This window comes from Crinia signifera, chromosome 1, assembly GCF_055691185.1.
Source record: "Crinia signifera chromosome 1, ASM5569118v1, whole genome shotgun sequence".
NCBI classification, from domain to species: domain Eukaryota; kingdom Metazoa; phylum Chordata; class Amphibia; order Anura; family Myobatrachidae; genus Crinia; species Crinia signifera.
Window position 1 is genome coordinate 68,185,035 of NC_139217.1, and position 22,933 is coordinate 68,207,967.

The 22,933-nt window shown below is 42.5% G+C and overlaps 1 pseudogene; it reads right to left on the bottom strand.

The window, feature by feature from the left end:
* Positions 1-423: 423 nt before the first annotated feature.
* Positions 424-2,043, bottom strand: LOC146019131 (polymerase delta-interacting protein 3 pseudogene; annotated as a pseudogene).
* Between the last annotated feature and the right edge of the window lie 20,890 nt (positions 2,044-22,933).

The following is a 22,933-nucleotide window of genomic DNA, read 5'->3' on the forward strand; positions in this document are numbered from 1 at the left end:
ACCACCTACTTCCTTTCAACATGAATTACACTGCTGGTCAGCAGCACTAAACAAAATCTCAGGGAAACAAAATAGTCATTGCGTCTTATGCTGGGCATACATCAAGGCGATTTGGTCCGATTTCGGCCGATTGCGACCAATTGGCCCATTAAATCGGACCAAATCGCCTCTCCCTGACATGTAGTCGGGTCCGATGCGCAGTCCCGTGCGCATCGGACCCGACTAGGTGGTCGGACCGGCTGGCCGTCCGACCACCCGTTCTGGGACGGGCGCTAAGCAGTGACGCATGCGATCCATCACAACGGATCGCATGTGTCCCTGCCACCGGAAAGTCCCGGCGGCTTGCAGTCCATCGGGTGTCCGTACACTGCGGCGAGACGTCGCAGGCAGTGTATGGGCACCTTTAGTTTCTGGGTCCATCACTGAATTGGTCAAAGAGAATATCCAAAATCTCTTTTACTGACACCTAAATCAATGTAGGTCTCAGAGCTTTATCTTGAAAGCAGTTAGCTGGACTACTGCTGATGACCCTGATGATTTGAAGAGTGCTTTTAGGATAGTGTCTGGATCAACTTCAGCTGGTGGGTTGGGAGTAGCATTGGAGGATGAGGTGTTATTTTTTCTTATTTCCCCTTTCTTAGCTGTTACTGTTGTGTCACTTAATCGCAACTGAATAGGCTGGTCTGATGTAATGACACTGCCATTCAAATGAAGATTACATTTCATTGGCTGTCCATCTAAATATCTGTTGTTGTATTTTTTGTAGGCATCAACTGCATGTTCCTTTCTGACAAACACAACTTCCGCAACACCTGGGCTTAGTAAGCGGGCACACTTCAGGGCTCCACATACACAGAATAACTCTACTATATCTTCCTCTGTGACCCTTGGGTGCAAATTATTTACCGTCATTTTCGTTCCTTCTAGGGGGCTGAAAACAGACTCTGTTGGAGGTGGTACGGCTGGTAGGGCCTCCTTTGTAATAAGAGTATGTGACATATTGGTCAGCGTTTTAGTCCGTAGTAAAGGTACTGTTGGGGCAGGCGGTGTAGCACTGGGAGCGGTGTACGTATCATTCTGTACAACTTTAGTGAAAGGTAATGTTTGGCCAAGTGAAAATTGGTTGCCCAATGTTCCTGGTCTTTTCTGTAAAGTATTTGCAACTGTGATTTTCATCTGTTTGGAAGGGATGGGAGCAAGTTCCATCTCATCATCCTCATCATCATAGTCATCATCCTGAGATGAGACCTGTTTTACAGGCTGGTGGTTGACCACATTTATTCGCATTCCCTTGACAGAGTTATTCAGACCAAAAATGGTCTTGTGTTGTGGAATCTGGATGGTTTTTGTGAGGTTTATTGCCGATGAACCTTGTGCCATAGGTGATTTAGCAGCTACTGTTGGAGCACTCCTCTTTAAACTAATCTTTTCACAAGCGTCCATCACTTTGATAGGCTTGTCTCCTGCCATGATCTGTTGCTTTCTCGAATTCAGCATTTCACGGGCGTCCTGCACTTTACCCCTTATGCGGAAGCGAGCATCTTTGGCCACCAACTTTTCACGGACATCTTTTATCCCTAGTTTTTGGCGTTCATCAGTCACACCAATTTTCTGACGAGCATCAAATGTTCTCTGAAAACTGGTGGCAAGTGGACTGCTGTATCTGTATAACTGCCTGCTGGTGCATACTCACTGACATATTAATTGCACTCCAGTGGCACTGTCCTGTGACATAAATCCACAAAAATAATGGAGATCCAAAATATGGAGGTTAACAAAGGAAAGATGAAGATCCACTTCCTCATAGTTCTGAAGCTGCTGCCACTAGTCATGACATAGATGATGAAATGCCAACAACGTTGTCTGCCACGGCCGATGCCAAGTGTGAAAGCAGAGGGCATGTACAATCGAAACCAAACTTCCGTATTAGCAATAAAAAAAAATTCTGAAATGTAAATCGTTGGAAGAGACACTTAAACTTGGCAATATGCCGTTTACGACACGGAGTGGCAAGGAACGGCTAAGGCCAAGGCCTCACTTCATGACTAGTGGTGTAGCTTCAGATGACGAGAAAAGTCCTCCTCCTCCTCTCTCCCCGCCCAATAGGAAATTAAAGAGAGTTAGGCTGACACCGACTCAAAAACGTTTGAAAAAATTTCAGGGGAAAAAAAAAACAGAAAAAAATTCTGAAAAAAACTCAGCCTTCTAAAGACATATCCCAAATCCCCACGGAGAGTCCTAGGGTGGCGGTGGTTGTGATGCCGGACCTTCCCATCACTGTACGTGAAGAGGTGGCTCCATCCACCATTTGCAGTACGCCCTCTGCATATGCTGGAAGGATCACCCACAGTCTAGTTCCAGATTTTATTAGTGATGTTGTACACCAGGAGGAGGATATTGATGTAGCTGGCACTGAGGAGGAAGTTGTCGAGGAGGATGGAGAGATGGTTTGCTTAAATGACGCACCAGGGGGGAATGAGGCACCTGTGGGGGAAAAAGTTGTTGTCCATGGGATGAAAAATCCCATCGTCATGCCTGGACAAAGGATCAATAAATTCACCTCTGCTGTCTGGAATTTTTTTTATCCGCATCCGGACAACAAAAGTATTGCCATTTGTAGCTTATGTAAAACTCCAATAAGCAGGGGTAAGGATCTTGCCCACCTAGGGACAACCTCCCTTCAACATCACCTAAAGACGCGTCATGGTTCAGTGTTTAGTCCAGAAAGTGCGGCTAGCAGTCCAGAAAGTGCGGCTAGCAGTCCAGCGACACCTAAATCACTTGGTCCTCCTTTTGGAGCCAAGTGCCTGAAAAGCACACCACCACCTCTCTCGACAAATTCCTCCTCGATCCGGATAGGGGGGAGTCCTGCAGTCCATCTCACCTGCATGAATGACTCCATAGATTTCTCTGGAGGATCCTGCAGCGCTACGCCTACTACTACTACTGCCGCTGCTCCTGGAAGTCAGTCATCATCCCAGAGGGGAAGTCTTAAGACCGCTACGTCTTTCACTAAGCAATTGACCGTCCAACAGTCGTTTTCCATGAGTATGAAATACGACAGCAGTCATCCTATGGCAAAGCGGATAACTGCGGCCTTGACAGCTATGTTGGTGTTAGACGTGCGTCTGGTGTCCACCATCAATGGAGTGGGATTTAAACGGTTGATGCATTGTGTCCCTGGTACCAAATCCCGTCTAGATTCCACTTCACTAGGCAGGCGATATCCGCAATGTACAGGGACGTCAGAAAGTGTCCTCAGTGCCCTGAAAAATGCGGCTGTACCTACTGTACACTTAACTACAGACATATGGATAAGTGGATCAGGGCAAACTAAGGACTATATGACTGTGACAGCCCACTGGGTAGATGCATCGCCTTCCGCAGCAGCATCTCCTGCACGCCAGCTCCTTCCATGGCAGGCTACGCTGTGTATCACCGGTTTCAAGAAGAGGCACAACGCCGACAACCTCTTAGAGAAACTGAGTGAAATCATCTTCCTGTGGCTTACCCCCCTTAGACTGTCCTGGGGATTTGTGGTGTCGGACAACGCCAGTAACATTGTGCGGGCATTAAACATGGGCAATTTCCAGCACGTGCCATGTTTTGCCCACACAATAAATTTGGTGGTGCAGCATTTCTTAAAAAATGACAGGAGTGTGCAGGAGATGCTTGCGGTGGCACGCAAAATTTGCGGACACTTTCGGCATTCTGCCACTGCCTGCCGAAGGCTGGAGCGGGAGCGAAAACTCTGCAACCTGCCCTGCCATCAGCTTAAACAAGAGGTGGTGACGCGCTGGCCCTCTATATGCTGCAGAGGATGGAGGAGCAGCAAAAGGCTATTCAAGCCTACACGGCCACATACGACATATGCAGAGGAGCGGGGCTGCACCTGACTCAAGCGCAGTGGAGGCTGATTTCCGTGTTGTGCAAGGTTCTCCAGCCGTTTGAACTAGCCACACGTGAAGTCAGTTCCGACACTGCCTGCATTAGTCAGGTGATTCCCCTGATCAGGCTGTAACAAAAGCAGCTGGAGAAAGTGAAGGAGGAGCTAAAGCGGAGCGATTCCGCAAAGCATGTCGCTATTGTGGATGAAGCCATCCATACGCTTTGCCAGGATACGAGGGTGGTCAGTCTGTTAAAGTCAGAGGAATACATTTTGGCCACAGTGCTCGATCCTCGGTTTAAAGCGTATGTTGTGTCTCTGTTTCCGGCGGACACAAGTCTACAAAGGTGCAAAGACCTGCTGGTCAGAAGATTGTCATCTGAAGGGGACTGTGACACGGCCCCAGCTCCTCCTTCATTTTCTCCCCCACCTGTGCCTGTGAGGAAACAGCTGCGATTTCCCACACAACCCGCTGGCGGGGATGCAGGGCAGGCAGGAGGGAGTTTGGACATCTGGTCCGGACTCAAGGACCTGCCAACGATTGCTGACATGTCTACTGTCAGTGCATTGGATGCTGTCAACATTGAAAAAATGGTGGAGGATTACTTTGGTGACAGCATCCAAGAAGACATGTCAGACAGTCCTTACCTGTTCTGGCAGGAAAAAAAGGCAGTTGGAAAACCCTGTACAAACTGGCTCTATTTTACCTGAGTTGTCCCCCCTCCAGTGTGTACTCCGAAAGAGTATTCAGTGCAGCGGGGAACCTGGTCAGTGAGCGGGGAACCTGGTCAGTGAGCGGCGAAGGGGGTTGCTTCCGAAAAATGTTGAGAAAATGATGTTTATAAAAATGAATTATTAATTATTCAATGAAGACCAGGAATTGCCTCCAGAGTTTATAACGGGACCTGTGATTGTGGAGTCCAGCGGGGACGAATTGATAATCTCTGAGAATGAGGAAGTACACACTAAAGGGGGCGAGGAATCAGAGGAGGAGGAGGAGGATGATGATGATGATGATGATGATGATGAGTGACGATGACATCTTGTTGCTGTAGAGCCAGTTTATACAGGGAGATATTATGAGGGGCCCAAACAAACCAATCATTTCAGCCACAGTTTTGTAGGCCCTGTCGCTGAAATGTTTGGTTTGTTAAAGTGTGCATGTCCTATTTTTGCAACATAAGGGTGGGTGGGAGGGCCCAAGGACAATTCCATCTTGCATCACCATTCATTATTCCTACTGCTGAGTCATTCATATGTGGGACTTTTCAATGCATACAACTGTTTGCATTCCACTAATGAGAGTAATTGATTGCTGCACCAATCGCCCACTGCTGGTTGCAGCTCTCACCCTGCATTAATTTTGGAGTCTGCCACCGCAGCCTTTTTTTTTGGAGCCTTGAGACTTTTAGGGATGCTGTACTAGCCGACACCTTTAGGTGGACTCTGGTCTGTCTCGTATCAAGCACAGTGGTCTCAAGACAAAATTCTATCTAACATTATCCCGAAACAACCCACCTTTATATATAAAAAGAACAAAACCCTAAAAACTATACTAGCACCTAGCTTCTTGAAAAAAACAAATACATCTAAGGAAGTAACAACTAATAACCATTTGGCATGGCTCCCCAGTAAACCCAAAGGTTTTTTCAAATGTGGAAAAAAACAAATGCACTATGTGCCTCCATATCCCAAAGAAACCAGTACTACCACCAATGTCTTTAGAAAGAATTGGGAATCCCAAATCTTTTATGAATTGTGATTCTACATACATGATCTATTTGTTACGTTGTGGTTGCAATCTCCCATATGTGGGCAGGACAACTAGAACACTCAGAACTCGTTTCATGGAACACCGCCGTAATATTTTAAAGGGATTCTTAAAACACAGTGTTTCACGACACTACAAAACCCACCATAATTCCAATCCAGCCTGTTTGTCCATAACAGGTCTGGAGCACATCACATACACAGCCCGAGGAGGGGATAGATTTAACATCTTGTGCAAACAAGAGATCTATTGGACTCTAAAGTATAATTCATTACATCCAGACGGATTAAATGAATCAATAGAGTTGAACACTGTGATATAAAGAGAACTGTAATGAAATATATATGTACAGTAATATATGGTTCCTAGTTGCACTATTAAATATTGCAAATCATTGTTCAAACGATTTGATTGTGTATGTGACCCTTTTTGTGTTCTCTGTCCAAATATAAAGGATATATAAATATAATAAAATATGTCCTAAAAAAATCAGGTATATCCTTTATAATTGCTAAAAACGTTAATATTTGCTGCATACTTTCTCTATAGAAATTCTGTGACCCATGTAAAACATTATTTTGGATGTATCTAGTGATGAATCAACTATGTCATGCATATAAGAAAAATGCACGTGAAGAATACATGAATTTATATCACAATAAATGTATTTACTGGTGTCAACCAGGCTGCGGCTGTGTTTTGGTCTCTGACCACATTCTCTGTCGGTTGCTAGGTGACGCAGCGACGCTGCCACTTCTCCTCTGTAGGCACGCGCGACTAAACCTGGGAACAGCATGTTCTCGCGATACGCTGTGCGTGAACAGGGCGTCATACTCCCCGACCTGATGAGGAGAGGGTGACACGTCAATGCGCACCGTCCGGCACGCTCCCGAGTCATGTGATGTGCATGTGGCCGGAAGCGTTGCCGGGCAACGACGAGTAGCATCCGGGTGAGTGGACGGGTCCCGCGGCGATCGCGCTACCGATACCGGCAATCAGTGCGTGAAGCCGCGCCCCAGTCCAGACCCCTGGACACCCTGAAACGCAGCCTGTTGTTTCACCATAACTGATGCCCAGATAAAAGGTTTATTATTAAAATGAATGCCACTTCCGGGTCATGTGACCGCAAATGAAACACCCAACTATGGTTTAAAATAGTTTTTTCTTGTATAAAAAAGTACCTATGTATATTTAACTGCCTCCCTTATAAAAAGGAAAAATATTTTTTGTATAGATACAGACGTTTCTCATATTATTTGATTTTTTAAATGTTGTAATAACACTCAGGTGCACGCTATGGACAATTAGTCCTCAGGTATAAATAGTGAGCCAGGAGCTCACACTGACATACTTGCTCCTGAGGAAGCCGGAGGTCAGATCCGGGGAAACGCGTTGAGCTTTTTCAAAATCACTACATTTGTGCCGCTGAGATCCGGTGATTGAGACCCTGCATTTCCCTGAATGGGATCCATCCACAAAATTGGTCATTGAACTCTGCTGTTACAACCAAGGGACACAGCTACCATCCATTTACCGACGTCCAAATTGGAAGAAACTGGAGTTCCTGCTTTTGGGATATCTGCACGATCCCTAATCCCAGTCTCCAAAGGACCTATATATCGGAGGGGAACATCCTAGCCCCCACCCTTCACAGGGCAATTCAGGACTGTGATCCCACATCTGGCAAATTGAATATCTTCCAGATCGACCAGGATGGTAATATAATCTCGTAACACCACACAAATTCTCAGCTATTTGCACAATCGCTATCCCAGTGATCTATATATACCCCATAATATGGACTATAAGTCAGTTGCATGTTTAGTGTGATTTTTATCTTTTATTGAATGTATTTTAATAAATTGTTTATATTTTTGAGAAACGCCTGATACAATTATTTGGATCAGCCAGCGCAGGCACTATTTTCTATTTTTTACATTGTACTTTTTGGGGCTTGACCGCCCTGTGCCAGCCGCTGTTGATTTGCGCACCACACATCCTCTCTCACTTTCTCGTGTGCATGAGATTGTGCTCTGTCCTCTTTTAGAATTGTGTCACCATCACCATCTTCATGGGTGAGAATGTGATCTCCCTGACCCTCAATAGAATAGAATTAACTTTATTGGCCATGTATGCTTGCGCACACTAGGAATTTTCCTGGGGCAACCTCCATATAGCAACAGGCCTCAGAAACACTCCGCCCATATAGAGGGCCTTCAACAAAGGGAGTCTCTCCAGTACTATCCCCGATACTGCAGGTAGGAGTACTAGGGGCCTCTGGGTGCTGGACGTGCCTTGCAAGTCTTCTTTAGGGATTTATCCGTGGTGCAGGCCAGCAATGGGACCACACCATGTCCCTGTAGCACGGTACCCTGTGGGAGTCAGGGCTGGGGCTGGAAGGGTTCAGGCTGAGTGGGGGTAGGGCACCCTTGTACTCTGCTGCTGTTGCCGGCTCTGGCCGGTAGCGTCTCCCTGGGAAGCCAATGAGGGGGTGTCAGGCTCCCTGCACGTGGACTGCAATTGGCTGCAATTAAACTTCTTTGGGGGCGGCTGCAATTAAACTTCTTTGGGGGCGGCTGCAATTAAACTTCTTTGGGGGCACATGGGCACTGCAGGGGCACAGGGGGTATCCTGTAGTGGGCTGCCACACAAGACCATTCACATTATTTTTAATATGGCTATCCACAGGTTGTTCAGTCTACCATTTGCAAGTTGTTAAACAGGGTTTCGACCATGAATCAATCACATCATTAAATTAATTAATAATCAATCAATCAGAATCAAGCCAGATAGGGGTCTTGTTAAATATTAAACTGACCAAAACAGATACACACACAACTTGTACTGCCGCCCACTGCTGAGAGTCATTCGTATGAGGAACTTGTCTTTTAAATGCACATAACTGATTGCATTCCACTCATGAGAGTAATTGATTGCCGCACCAATCGCCCACTGCTCCTCGGCTGCACTGTGTAAACAGTGCACAATCAAACCAGATAGGGGTCTTGGTGCTTGTTTTGAGGTTGTAGCAGGGGAGTGCAGCTACTCGTAACACCTTGAGCGAAGATCAGTACTTCTCTACCGGCAAAGGACATCCTCCTCGACATAGCGCGCAGCTTCACGAGGGACGCATGGGGAACACCCGCCTAGCGAGCCAGATCACCTGAATCCACCCTAGCGATCAATAGTTACAGAAGTCGCAGCGAAATAGAACTCTTCCAGCTGCCACCTAGTCATTGATTAGCCCCAACCCCTCCACCCATTAGGCAATGATTGACGAGACGAATGGTAATAAATAATAGATGAATAATTACTAATCACAAAATAAAAAATCAGATGACATTAATTATAAATAATCATAATCACAATCAAGACAGATAGGGGTCTTATGAAATATTCAACTGACCAAAACAGATACACACTCTGCACCATCGAGCAGGTGTTCGCTGACATGCTAGGTGCAACTGTCTTTAGCACCCTGAATGCCAAGTGTGGGTTTTGGCAGATCCCTCTGGACAGAGCCTCTTCAATGCTTACTGCCTTCATGACCCCTATTGGGTGCTACGTCTTCCTCCGCATGCCCTATGGCATCACCACGGGCAGCGAAGTGTTCCAGCGCTGCATGGAGCAACAGTTCGCTGGCTCTCCCTGTGATATCATCGCTGTCAGCATCCTTATCTGCACAGCCGGGTCCATCAGTTACTGCCACTGCTGCAACCAATGCTAGTGATGGTTTACATTACATCTTCCATCTGCCACCTTAAATTGATTAGCCCCCTCCCCTACACCCATTAGGCAATGATTTAAGAGACGACTGGTAATAAATGAATAATAATCACAAAATTAAACAATCAGATTAATCACAAAATTAAACAATCAGATTACATTAATTAATCATAATCACACAATCTGGCCAGATAGGGGTCTTGTTGGATGTTAAACTGATCGAAACAGTTACACACTTGCAGACAAACTCTGTGCTGCATGTAATGCCCACTGCTCCTTGGCTGCACATGGTAAACAGTGCATGATCAAGCCAGATAAACTGCCATCCTGTCTGCCGCTGCAGTGCCACTCTTACATGAGCCATGTGTTTGTGCCGTACACTTGTGTGGCTTTGCATAGTTATCCAGCTACCTCGGTGCAACCTTTTGCCCTAAAAACAATATTGTGAGGTGTGAGGTGTTCAGAATAGACTGGAAATGAGTGGAAATGAATGTCATTGAGGTTAATATAGCATAGGAGCAAAAAAAAAAACACCCAAATTCTGTGATTTTAGCAGTTTTTATGCTTCTTTAACAAAAAATCAGAACCCAAAAAAATCCAAACACAAAACAGTTAGGAAGTGTTTTGCCAAAACCCATTAGAACCCAAAACCTCAAGGTAATCAGAACCCAAAACCCGAAAAGTGGCCGGTGCACATCCCTAACGGTAACGTGCGTGAGTGCTCCACGATGGTCCCGGCTCCCGCCGAGCACAAGGCTCGGTATGTATTTAAACTGTTTCTTCTTTCACAGTCTGTTTGCATCTATCCTTTACAACATGGGCCCTTGATAAAAATGCCTATAACGGCATTGAAACGTCGGGGCACTAACCTATGCTTGTAAAATATTTGACTTGTATGATGTCTGCAATTTGATCTAAATACAAAAAGAAAACTTTATTTACAAGACCCTTTGAGTGCCACAATTCTTCCAGACACACATACATACATATATATATATATATATATATATATATATATCTCCTGTTAATTTATTATTCTTTCTGTTAAAAGTGCCACCGATCATGTCCAAAGCCGACGCGGATTCTATAATGGATGAAATTTGCCACCGTTGAAATTCTATAATCCTTTATTACAGACCCCGTCTATACAAGGTGAATTTTGCCACAGGTTTTTGTGTTTTGTCTTAAATGTTGCATCTCACCACAAATTAATGAGCAGTGGCCACGCTTGTTATCTCACCAATTGTTAATGAATAGTGCAATCATGGTTTGTTGTTGTTGTTAGCATGACCAAAATGGTGTTTTTCACACGTCTGCGAATGTGTAATTAATTAATATATGTATTACAGATTATGTTATACCCATGGCGATATGGGTCTGCGAATGTGTAATTAATTGATAATATATTTATTACAGATGATGTTATACCCACGGTGATATGGGTCGTCTGTGAATGTGTAATAATTGACAATATATGTATTACAGAGGATGCTATAGCCCTGCGATATCAACCAACAATACCAAGGTACGGTACGAATTAAGCTGGGGCGTTCCGATACAGCGCCCTGACATCAGGGGTCAGATCAGCCACTGAACAACCTATCTGGAAGTTGATTACAGGAACCAGGCAGGCCCAAACCTTTGTATGAAAAGGTGAGAAGTGGTTATAAAGCGATAGTTTTAAACTTTGTTTTTTTGGGGGCGGCCGTGAATGTGTAATTAAACAATGTTTTATTTATTACAGTTGATCCGCTACAATATGCAAAAATAATATCAGGGGTCAGCGCTGGAGAAACGCAAACGGGGAACCGACAAAGCGCTACACCACTGATCGAGCGCAATCACCAAAAGGCTGTATCTAGGGCCGTGGTTATGGCCGCTGAGCGCGACGATTTCAAACCAAACAAACGCAGGGTGGCACAACCCAGAACAAAAAAAGAAAACAAGACCGATTTATCAGATCTTAAAAGAATGCTGGAATATTTTGAAGTTGAATCTCAACGAAAAAGGATTGCATTACAAACCATGTCAACAGTGAGTAATGAGGACGCGGTTGTTGGCCCGCACATATTTACCTCATCTGCATCACCTACATCATCCGGCATTGCGACATACCCGGTAATACAAGGACTGTGAAGATTCGTAAAACTTCACGACTCTCAAGAAAAAGGTTTACCCGGCTGACGGATGATGATGTCATTGTAATTTCAGACACACAGGAGCGTCCTACAGCAGAAACACAACACATGGTTGGCAACACGCCTGCTGATGTTGCATTATCAGTTAATGAAGAGGCCATAAATGCGCAAGTGTTTTTTACTATCCCTAGTGTAGTCGTCCTCACATTCCCCAGACTGGTGATGTATTGGTATCAGCTGTAGCAGGAATTCCGGTTAGTGCCACATAGGAAGATTGGATGATTCGGATGCCCCACCGCCCGTAGTATCACCCAACATAGCTGACGGGGAAAAAAATGGAGAACAATTAGGGCAAGATGCTGAATTACAATATTATGCGGTTATGGGGAGGATGCGGGAACATATAGGGCATATGCAGAAAATTGTAAATTTTCTGTTAAACCATATAAAAGATGAGATTTATGGATCAAAAAGGAAACCAGAAATTATTAAAGGTCTTGTAGAACTGTATATGAATATCATAGGGAGAGGTATCGACCGTAGAAAAGAAAAAGTAATAATACCACTGTATAGGTCATTGGTATGATCTCACCTAGAGTATTGTGTTCAGTTCTGGAGGACATATCTCCAGAAGGATATAAATATATTAGAGACTGTACAAAAGGCAACTAAAATGGTGCATGGCCTACATCACAAATTGTACCAGGAAAGACTTAATATGTATAGTTTAGAGCAGAGAAGGGAAAGGGGGGACATGATAGAAACTTTCAAATATATCAAGGGTTTTAGCAAGGTACAGGTGGGAGACATTCTTCACAGGAAGAGCAGCAAAACACGAGGACATGCACTGAAACTAGAGGGAGGAAATTTGAGGAAAAATAACTTCAGAAAGGGTAGTGGATAAGTGGAATAGCCTCCCATCAGTGGTGGTAGAGTTAAATACAGTAGAGCAATTTAAACATGCTTGGGATAGGCATACTGATATCCTTAAAAAAAAAAAAAAGGATCGAATATGGTTTGAGGAAACATGTTTAAAAAAGGGGCAGACTAGATGGGCCAAGTGGTTCTTATCTGCCATCAAATTCTGTTTCATTTTGCAGGGAAACTTAAGGCAATCTGCCCACCAATTGATGCAACAGGACAACACAAAGCAGACATAGATCAACATCAGAATGGCTTCAACAGAAGAAATTACACCTTCTGGAGTGGCCCAGTCAGAGTCCTGACCTCAACCTGATTGAGATTCCGTGGCATGACCTCAAGAGAGGGATTCGCCACCAGACATCCCAAGAATATTGCTGAACCGAAACAGTTTTGTAAAGAGTAATGGTCCAAAATTCCTCCTAACCATTGTGCAGGTCTAATATGCAACTATAGGAAATATCTGGTTGAAGTTATTGCTGCAAAAGGAGGGTCTACCAGAAACAATAACAGGGAATACACTTCTAAATATTTAGGTTTCCAATCCTCATTAACATTAGCCTTTCAGCAAAGTCTCAGCCCCATCCCTCCACAAAACTGGCCTATCAGACGGCAAAACTGTGTCACATATACAGTAATACTGCGTTTTATTTGTTATTATTATTGTACCTTTGTTTTTAAATATTTTGCACTTTGGTCATTGATTAGAAATAGTCCTTTCCTTTATTTACCCATTTTAATATTGTTCAAATAGACTACTTTCATGTTATTGTTTATGTGATGTTCCTTTCTATATGCACAATAATGTGTCAAAACGAAGACAGAAAATAAAATAATTGAAAAATGTTGTTTGTTTCTCAACATATTTGTTGAATACTGTATGCTTTTTTTCTCTCTTGTTTCAACATTGTATGGTGCGTATTAGTACAGTATGTTCTGTATATTGCTAAATAAAAAAAATAAAAAAAAGTCTTTAAGTGGCACACAGAAGTATTAAATGATAGCTTTGTTTATTACCGGGTTTTGGTTTATTGCCTGCTACTGTATGTTAAGTTTAATAACAGCTGTATATTTCAGGTGCGATTTTTTGCTTACAATTTTGACTCAATATTTGATTATTATATATTGAGGGGGGGGGGGGGGCAGGACTGTAGTTATGGGCACCAAGTGGAAATTGAAAAGGTTCAGAGAGAAAAGCAACTAAATAATGGTTATAGAGTCATTGGGCAAGGAGGAAAGGTTAGCCAAGCTAGATATGTTTACATTAGAAATGTGGCATTTAAGAGGGGATATGATGAATATTAATTAATATATTAAGGGTCAATACAGAGAGATGTCATGTGATCTGTTTACATTAGGTCTGTACATAGGACAGATGGTCATTCGTTAAGGTTCGAGGAGTTGAAGTTTCGTAAAAAGCGAAGCAAGGGTTTCTTCACAGTAAGGTTAGTTACTTTATGGAATACTCTGACTGTGAGTGTTGTGATGGCAGACTCAATGGATACGATTAAACAAAGGGTTAGAAGAATTTCTAGCAGAAAACAAGCATACACGATTATAACCATAATCCAAAAATAAACTGGTACGTTTTTTAGCTCTCAACAAAGTTATCCCTAGAATGAATGTGTGTGCATGTACATGTGGTAGGGAATATAGCTCTCAACAAAATTATCCCTAGAATGAATGTGTGTGCATGTACATGTGGTAGGGAATATAGAGTATAAGCTCCAAAAAGGTGGGGACTGATTTACATGCACAAATATTCTCTTTAAAGTGCTGCGGAATGTGTGTGCGCTAGATAAGTAACTGGTAACAAATACTAATAAGGAGCTATAGTGTTCTCAGCAATGAATTGGATAACCATTTTGGGCCTATGTGATCTTGGTTTATTGTTATCGATAAGCAAAAACCTTATGCTGGTCTTTTAAACCTCAAGAGATCTTATATGCTGAACTTGGTGGACTTACAGTAAGTCTTTTTTGTTTGTGTGTATATATATATATATATATATAGATGTTCCACGATAACTCTTGAATGCTTGAACTTATCTTCTTCAAAGCACTACCTAATCATCTTAAAAGACAATCTAAGTTTGAAGATGGGTTTAGTCGGACAAGCCCTGAAGGGTGCTGTCATAAGGGTCCATGCTGTTTCTATTGCTTTCATGCATTGTGATATGTCGTTTGAAAACGTATGACTTTCTGAATACAATACAATAAACAAACTCCCTTAAGTGGAACCCAGCCAGTTATTTTTTCTCTTGTTTTCTTATTCATTTAAGGCTTTTGGGAGCTCTGTACCAGCTGCAATAGTGGTTGGCAATAGTAGGTGGATAGTTGGGAGACTTGCTCTGGCTGCTGCAGCAGCTTCAGCCTTGCTGTAGTTGCCAAGGGTAGGTGAAATAGTTGGGAGACATGCTGTGCTTCAGTTTAATATTTGATTTTACTAATCCAACAGTAATTTTTGCGCTGTCAACATCTCGCTTGATTCCGTGGGTTATTTTTGGCACATGACCATAATTGCAAACAAGAATGCATAAGCATAAACTTTTGCCTATACAACAGGGTGGCAGAATTTCCATGCTAGGTGAATTTCTCTCACTCTGTAGTGACAAGATTTATGGCAATAGGCAACACATTTTATATACACACACCTTCCTATTTGACAAATTAGACTTTAACACATTGCCTAGTGAATCCGCCTCTGATCTGTATTTTCGATTGCTCAGATTAAGAAAACGGGAGGTTGATCTCTCCCTCCATGGCCAATTCCTATCGGAATATCATTGGAAAAAACGGTACTTGTTTCCTAGCACGGCGCCACCGATACTTATTGTGTCCATCTTTACGATCGCGTCGCATCGGGCTCATTTAGAACCACCACCCCAGTGTGTCAACTTACTCTTCAAAATCCAGAGGGCCTACCCTCTCATTATCATGAATTTTCTGACGTCTTTTGCAAGCAAGCCACGGAGGTGTTACCTCCGCATCGTCCTTGGGATTGTCCCATTGATCTCATGCCCGGGAAAACTCCACCCAAACGGCGTACATATCCATTATCTCTCCCAGAGACTAAGGCCATGTCAGAACACATCCAAGAAAATTTAGCCAAAAGGTTCATTCCTCCCTCTTCTTCACCTGCCGGTGCCGGCTTCTTCTTTGTCCATTACCACTCATCACCAAATTGTTCGATCGAGTGACAGGAGCTACCATCTTCACCAAGTTAGACTTACGAGGTGCTTATAACTTAATCCGTATCCGAAAAGGTGATGAATGGAAAACGCCTTCAACACTAGAGATATGCATTATGAATACCTTGTTATGCCTTTTGGGTTAAGTAATGCTCCCGCGGTGTTTCAGTCACAAATGAATTAGATATTCCGAGACCTACTGTACCAACATGTAGTAGTGTTCTTAGACGACATCCTGATCTATACCAACTGCTTGTCTAAACATTGTGAAATGGTGAAAGAGGTCCTCTCTCGTCTAAACAATAACCACCTAGAAAAGTGTATCTTCGAAGTCTACTCCATTCCTTTCCTAGGTTACATCGTGTCCAGCACGGGTCTCGAGATGGATCCCGCAAAGGTGCAAGCAATCCAGTCATGGCCCATTCCTCATACCTTTAGAGGGGTTCAGCGATTCCCCGGTTTCGCAAATTACTACAGAAAGTTCATCAAGGGATTCTCTACCATTGTGGCACCAATCACTGCCCTCACTCAGAAGGGTGCCAAGCCTTCCAATTGGCCATCAGAAGCTCTTCTTCAGCCCCGATTCTGGCACAGCCCAACATTAATTTACCATTCACGGTAGAAGTAGATGCTTCCTCCATCGGAGTTGGATCAGTGCTCTCTCAAATGAAACCTGATGGCTGCTTGCATCCATGCGGCTTCTTCTCCAGAAAGTTCTCCGCTGCTGCGCAGAACTACGCCATCGGAGATCAAGAACTTGAGGGGGCAGCACATGTTATAAACATCATAACAGATCATAAAAATGTATTGTATTTGAAGAATGCTCCACGGCAAGCCCGCTGGGCTCTATTCTTTTCCAGATTTGATTTCAAATTGTCCTTCTGCCCAGGAGCAAAAAAACGCAAAGCCGATGCTCTATCCAGATCATGGGAGGTAGAAGAGGAGAACAAATCTTTCCAAGAGAATCCCATAATCAATCCTCTCGCATTTCCTGCCACAAGACTTACAGCATCTATTCCTCCTGCAAAGACATTCGTCAATCCAACTTCGAGAAAGGGAATTCTCCGTTGGGCTCATGACTCTCTGGGCATCCCGGAATTCAAAAAATCTATGACCTTCTGGCTAGATCTTATTGGTGGCCTAATCTGAAAAAAGACATCACAGAGTACATTGCTTCTTGTCCACGCTGTGCCCAACACAAGTCTTCCCGTCAAGGTCCAGGCCACTGTCCATCCCTCAAAGTCCTTGGACCCATATATCCATGGACTTTATCACAGATCTCCCACCATCAGACTCTCATAATACCATCTGGGTGGGTTGTAGATCGATTTTCAAAAATGGCACATTTCATTCCCCTAGAAGGGTTACCGTCAGCTCCAAAGTTAGCTTCCTTGTTCATCAAAGAAATTTTCAGGATTCATGGCCTTCCTAAAGAAATAATTTCTGATCGAGGGGTTCAATTTGTGGCAAAATTCTGGCGAGCTCTCTGTAAAGCTTTACAAATTCAACTTAACTTCAGTAATGCATACCATCCTCAGACTAATGGCCAGACAGAACAGGTCAACCAGGATGTAGAGACTTTTCTTCGTCTGTATATCTCATCTTCACAAGACAACTGGTCTGAATTGCTTCCCTGGGCCAAGTTTTGTCATAATAATCAATACCACACTTCTTCCACTCCATTCCTGATCAATTACGGCTTTCATCCCAGGGTCCCTGAATTCCAACAGCTACCCCCTATAGCGGTACCAGCAGTAGCCTCCACTTTACGCCAATTTCATCAGCATTGTAGGAAAATCAGGAATTCGTTGGTAAAAGCTTCGCAAAGATGTAAGAAATTTGCTGACAGGAAAAGAAGACCTATTCCAACTCTGAAGGTTGGCGACAAAGTGTGGCTCTCAACTCGTAACATCACAATTTGTGTGCCATCAATGAAGTTTGCTAATCGTTTCATCGGTCCATTCCCAATTCTTCAGATCATCAATCCTGTTGCTTACAGATTAAAACTTTGTTACTTAAAGATTCCAAGTTCTTTCCACAATTCGTAATTAAAGCCGTTAATTCTGAATAAATTTCATTCTGCGCTACCCAAGTCTCCCAAGGTCTTCACTCACAGAGGTATTAAGTAATGAGGTGGCCCAGATTCTGGACTCTCGCATTTGTTATAAATTATTACAGTACCTTATTGATTGGAAGGGTTATGGTCCTGAAGAGAGGTCTTGGACCAACGCCTCCAAAGTTCATGCTCCCAAGTTGTTTTAGGACTTTCATAGGAAGTTTCCAGCTAAGCCCAGTGAGCATCCTGAGTCCCCTCATAAAGGAGGGGGTGGCATGCCATCCCCCGCTGGTGAGCTCTCTTCCGCTCCCGGCGCTGGTCCTGGCCTGTGGCATCCTAGTGTACAGGGGCGCAAGGTGAAGTCCACCAGGATGGCGTCTGCTCTCTCTTAGGCCGCAATCCTGACAAACGCTGGCCTGGGAGCACTCGCGTAGCCTGTCTCTCTGCCGTCCGCACATGTCTCCTGTATGGTGGAGGCCATCTTGTTGGTTACCCTGAATCCTCAAGCCAGTCCTGATCGTGAAGTCATCACTGAAGATCCAATCAGGTCTAAGCCCAGCACGTAAAACCCCCTGGGCCTGCAAACCAGTCAGTACAATGTTGTCTTCCTGATAGCAGCTTCACTGCGGTATTCCCTTGCTGCAGCCTGACTCCCCTACCTTCTCCGGAAGTATCTCTACTCCAGACCTTGCTGGTCGTCTACTGCTTCAAGCTAAAGTTATCCAAGACTCTTCAGCCACTAAAAGGAACAAAGGCTGACGTTAGGCATCATCCCACAGGTGGTGTCTGGTGTCACCGCATGACCGGTGGTCCTCTCCTTTGGTCTCAGAGCTCCCTGGCGCTACCGACAGTCACGACCTTACTCGGCATCGTCTGAACCATCGTTGCATCATTCTTTCAACAATAAGTCACCTTCATCTTATTATCGTCTCATCATCGATTTATCATTGACTCATTTCTCAACTCTTTCTCAGTATATCATTCCATCAATTCATCTTTCAGTGTATTTATAAGGACTGCTCATTAAACCCCAAACTTTCAGTATTTTTATTCTCAAGGTCTCATTTATTACGATAACTGTCACTATTGTTCACCCATGCAACATAGTTACATCAAAGAGCCCCACTTCCGTTACTTTGCAGCTGGCTCTCCACAAGTCACCCAAAACGTGACACATTGGTCTTATACCTGGGGGTTCATGGTGTCCCACCCCATATACTGTAGTTAAATACAACATGATACACCCAGCAAGTGGATATGTCGACATGGAGTGTCTACCCACAGTGGCTTATATTTGCAAACGCTATTATTGCCCAGACAAACAGTGGGGAGGCCTGAGCCCTTAGAATCATAGGGCACCCAAGGACACCTAGTCACCACCTACTGGACTCACAAAATTCCAGAAGATTTAAACGGATGGTAACGGATTATACAATTTCTGATATTTTCAAAAGTTGGAGGTTCCAATTTGCTCATATATTCAGCTATGAGTACTCTCTTTCATGTTGCTCTTCTTAACCATATGTTTTTATGTTTTATGTTATTTTATACATTTAATATGTTAGGATTTACTATTTTTTGGGTGTGACAACCCAGTGCCAGCTGCTATTGATAGCACACCATCTCATTTCCATTGTTTTTCTCTTTTTTTGATATAGTCAAAGAGTGGTTCTGCAATTATGAGCTGCTTTTCCAATTATTTACACCGTAGAGATAGGAGGCAGTCTTATATCTCAATGGTCAGATCAGAATTCAGGCACTTCTCAACCTGAGAAGAATGAATGGTTTAAAGATTTATATAAAATGGAAGACCTTCTTAAGGCCGAGTCTAGAAATTGGTTGGATGCCACCAATTTAGAACAATATCTGGATAAAAAATGATACCCAGAGGATTGAGGATATTCAAAAACTCAATCTTCCGGAATGATCCTGAATTTCAGTCAGAATGGAACCAAATTCTAGATTCGTGTTCCTTCTCTTTAATGAGACTACTGGTTAAATACAGAATGAACAAGGTCAATCAATTAGAAAAGGATATTGAGGACCTTAAAAAAATCACTTGAGAAATTTAAAAGAGGGAAGTTTTGTAGAGAAGGATAAATTGATCGATGATAGAGTATTGAAATCGAAAAAGATCTGGTATATACAAAGCAGAAAAAATTCAAACGAGATCTGTATGACTATAAAAATTATAAAGTAAGATCTTTTAAGAATCATACAGACAATAATAAGAACTACACAGAAACAAAAAAATACCAAATCAGAAATGATCAAAATAGATAGACAGGAATCAATATTCACCCCGGAATTCATATAATAGTTACAAATGTAACACCTATAATGTAAGTCATGATCATACAGTAGCTAAAGATATTCCGTCCCACCACAAAAAAGACCCCACGTTTAGACTCCATCCAGGATCCATGTGACCATCGAGAATCATCCTCTTTTTTGGGGGCACGCCCAAAAACCTCTCGTTGGGATCTAAACAATCCCCAACACAACAGGGACTCCCCCAAAAGAAGAAGAGAGGGAAGTACAGGGGAAACCGGAGGCAAACGCCTCAAAAAGAAATATGAGGGTAAATTAAAACCACCAAAAATTCCTTGTGTATTTAAAAACTAGACGAAAATCTTCTTTCAGTTTTACAAAAAGGTCTCAAATTTAGCCCTACTAGTGAACCTAATATTTTTGATTTATTTGTTGAGTTGAATCGTTTTGTACGTACCTTGAGCCGAAAACATTATTTTGCCCTTAAAACCTTAAATAAAAAAGAGGACGAATCTCTCCCGATTGTCCTAGATCGGACGGATGAAGTCCTTCTGTCCCACCTTGAGGAATTATGGGAACAAAACCATATTTATAAAGAAAGTCCCCCCAAACAGATCTACGATCTGAGTAAAACCGCCATGACCATTTTTGGAAATAGATCCGAATTCTTTCCATCTTAAAGTTCAAGTATAGAATCCTTCTATAAAATTACTTTGGAGGATTTTAAAGAATTGTGTACAAAAGAACAGAATAGATCCTAAAGGCCCTCTAACCTCACTAGAAGAGAAAAAGAGGCACTTAAAGACCTACAAAAAGATGATCAATTGATCATCAAAGAAGCGGAAAAAGGGGGGGTGTTCTCTTGAAGAAGTAATATTATTTAAATGAATCATATAGGCAACTATTAGATAATAATTTCTACACTACTTTAATAAAAGATCCTACAAAAGATTTTCTGAGTGATCTTGACAAATTATTGGAAGAAGCCCTTCTTTCGGGGGTGACGTCCAAAGAAGAATATAGATTTCTTTTACCCACACATCCTATCACACCCACATTTTATTTTTTACCCAAAATACATAAATCACTGTTAGCACCTCCTGGGCATCCCATAGTCTCTGGTATGAGTTCCCTCACGGCCAATTTGTCCCATTATGTTGATTCTTTTTTACAACCCTACGTTCCGACCCTGAAATCCTATATAAAAGATACTACGCATCTATTAACCAAACTTCAACCCATCATGTGGAAGGAAAATTATGCCTTCCTCACTCTGGATGTTAACGCCCTATACACACACATACCACATCAGGTGGGGTGTGATGTTATAAGGAGAAGTCTAAATCTAGATGAGGGGTTAGGGTTGGACCATAGGGAGTTTATTTGGAATAGCATATTTTTCATCCTTACCCACAATTATTTTATTTTTCACAGTGATTTCTATTTACAAGTGATGGGGACGGCCATGGGGACCAGGTTCGCCCCCAGCTATGCAAACCTATACATGGGGGAGGTGGAGGAGACCCATGTGTGGGGGAGTGGATGGGGGGAGAATCTGGTCTTCTATGGCCATTATATAGACAACCTTATTATCATTTGGGATGGGGATTTTTCTTCAGCTTCACTATTTGTTCAATCACTCAATTCCAATTCTTATCATTTGTCCTTCACCCACTCCTACAGTCACTCTTCGGTGAATTTTTTGGACGTCACCCTCGAAATTGAAGCTAATAAGATCATTTCCTCTAATTATGTAAAAACCGTTAATACTAACTCATATATTCACTCCAGGAGTGCACACCATACCCCCTGGAAAACTAACATCCCTAAAGGCCAACTTATGCGGCTCCGCCGAAATTGTACTAACACTGATCAATTTCTTATACAGGCACAAACTATGATAGACTCTTTCCGTGAGAATATCCAGAAACTTTATTACAAGAAGCCCTTTCCACAGTTCTTCAGATGGACAGAGAAATTTTGTTAACCAAGTCAAAACCAAAAATTAAAGACAAAATACATGATAGCAATAGAGAAGTCACCTTTATAAGTAAATTTAACAGCCATGCAAACGATATTAAGAAGATAGTGACACACAACTATAGGGTTCTACACCAAGATAAGGTTCTATCGGAGATCATTCCAAAACAACCCACGATCATATGCAAAAAGAACCGAACTTTAAAAACCATACTGGCACCAAGTCATTTACAAAAGAAGGACCTTAAAAAGGGAGAAAAAGTCGTTAGCCATTTATCATGGCGACCCAACAGATTCTTTAAATGCGGCAAGAATAGGTGTACAACATAACATGTAAACACATACCTAAAAATAACACCCCAGTCCTAATAACCCTATCTGACCCTCCACATTAGTTTAATTGTGATTCTGAATATATCATTTATCTCTTTAGATGTAGCTGCAATCTCCCCTATATAGGGAGAACAACAAGAACACTTCGCACTCGGTTTATGGAACATAGGAGAAACATCCAGGAGGGTTTTTTGAAACACAGTTTTCACAACATTATAATGTGAAGCACAAATCGGACCCGACATGCCTAACTATAATAGGTTTAGAACAAATATCATGTACTGCACGAGGGGGAGATAGATACAATCTGCTTTGTAAATCTTTAAACATGTACAATTTGATATGTGGACATCAATCATTAACAAATAAGACGAATATTTCATGTGTGATCATCCATGAAAGTACACCCATGTGGTGTCAACTATACCCATTGAAGAATCATTATTTATATATTTTCTTGTGTATCTGTGTATATTTTACATTTTTATTTTTCATATTTTTTATGTACCCCCTTTTTTCTATAAGGTTAACAATATTCCCTATTCATGTGTATATATCTATTTGTCTGGATTAATTACTGCCTAAAGTACTGCTTGAAGTACAGACCACTGTGTTAATTTATCTTTCTCTATATATCTGTATTTTTAGATTTAATTAATTC